A 1,542-nucleotide genomic window follows, 5' to 3' on the forward strand; every position below is an offset into this window, starting at 1 on the left:
TTCTCGCTTCTTATTTCTGATTTATTTCTAGATTTCTGTCTTCGATATCACTGATCCTTTCCTCCATTTGGTCAACTCTATTTCCCAAGCTCGCTATTTCATTTTTCATCTCTTGCAGTGTGTTTTTATATCCAGAAGATATTCTGTTCTTTGTGAAGGTTTCAATCTCCTTCCTCTGCTCATATAGTTGTTTTTTCAATTCCTGAAATTGTTGATATGACTCATTTCAGAACTCACTGAGTTTTTTTAGAAATACCATCCTGAATTCTCTGTCATTTAAGTTGCATATTTCTCTGTCTTTAAGCTTATTTTCCGGAGATTTTTCTATTTCTTTATGAACTGCCTAGTCACCTTGGTTGTTCACAGTATTTAATGGACTATTTCTCCGCCTGGACATTAATGGAAATATATTCTGCTTTTTTTCCAGAAAAAAAAGATTTATTATATAAAGGTCTCTCTTTAGCCTGTCCTTAAGAAGGCATTTTTCTTTTTGTTTCCAGTAGGCAGAGTCTAAGCCTCTTGGATCCCTGCTTTATATAAAGTTTTAATACTGCCTTTTTTTCTTATAAATATTCAGTTATGCTCTCCCTCAGTCTCAGTCCCTGTCAGTGTTAGTGATAGTTTAGGTAATGCATGCTCATATTCCCCTGGGGCTTTGTGATGCTCTATCTTGGAGGATATGGGAGGAGGGGCCCTCAGGATTGGGGGTTGGAGGCTACAGCTCAGATGTGCATTTTATAACTGTGTCTGGTAATAATCAACCGTTGCTTCTCTGCCAGTCTCACTTGTCTGCTTTCTGCCCTCATACCTGGTCACTGCCACTACATAGAGCTCACAACTTTCTCAGGCAGTGCTGTTCAGGAATCCCACTGAACCTTCTCCCTCTTCCTACTTCTGCAAGGAGCTCCAGCTGCGAAAGGCAACTTCTTTGTTTCTTCCAGTCTATTGCCCATCTCCCGTGGTTTTGACCTGTAGTAGCTCTTATTCACAGACTCCATGCTCAAACATGCTGGTGTGCAGGTTGGGTGTTTTTTTTGTTGTTGTTGTTGAGTTTTAGATGTTCTGCTTATTGTTGCTTCAAGGGGAGAGATCTGGGGACATCTCTCACTCCACCATGTTTCTAACATCATCCTCTGAGAAAAATCTGAGATTTCTTAATTAAAGGAAAGGTCTCTCACTGATTATATGTAGACCATCACTTTGACCAGAAGTGTAGGCAGAGGAAAGGAAATTGTGGCTGACATGGCCTGAGTCACATGGGATAATGTGGCTAATTCAAAAGTAACACAAGAAATAGGGGAAAAACAATTTACCAAATGAAGGAGGGGTTAGGCTTCCAGAATTTCAGAGGGGATACTTAGGTAGAAAAAAATGACAGTACTTCTTGTTTTTCTGCCTCTATTTTCTTGGTTCTGTCTAGATTTTTGTTCTCTGCTGTCTATCTTTCATTTATTTCTCAAACCATCTTCATCCTGGTTCAGATTTGAATCTCCGTTCCTTTTCCTTGATTCTCAAGAAGACAACATTCATATAGGGTCTTTG

This window comes from Pteropus alecto, unplaced genomic scaffold (assembly GCF_000325575.1).
Source record: "Pteropus alecto unplaced genomic scaffold, ASM32557v1 scaffold207, whole genome shotgun sequence".
NCBI classification, from domain to species: domain Eukaryota; kingdom Metazoa; phylum Chordata; class Mammalia; order Chiroptera; family Pteropodidae; genus Pteropus; species Pteropus alecto.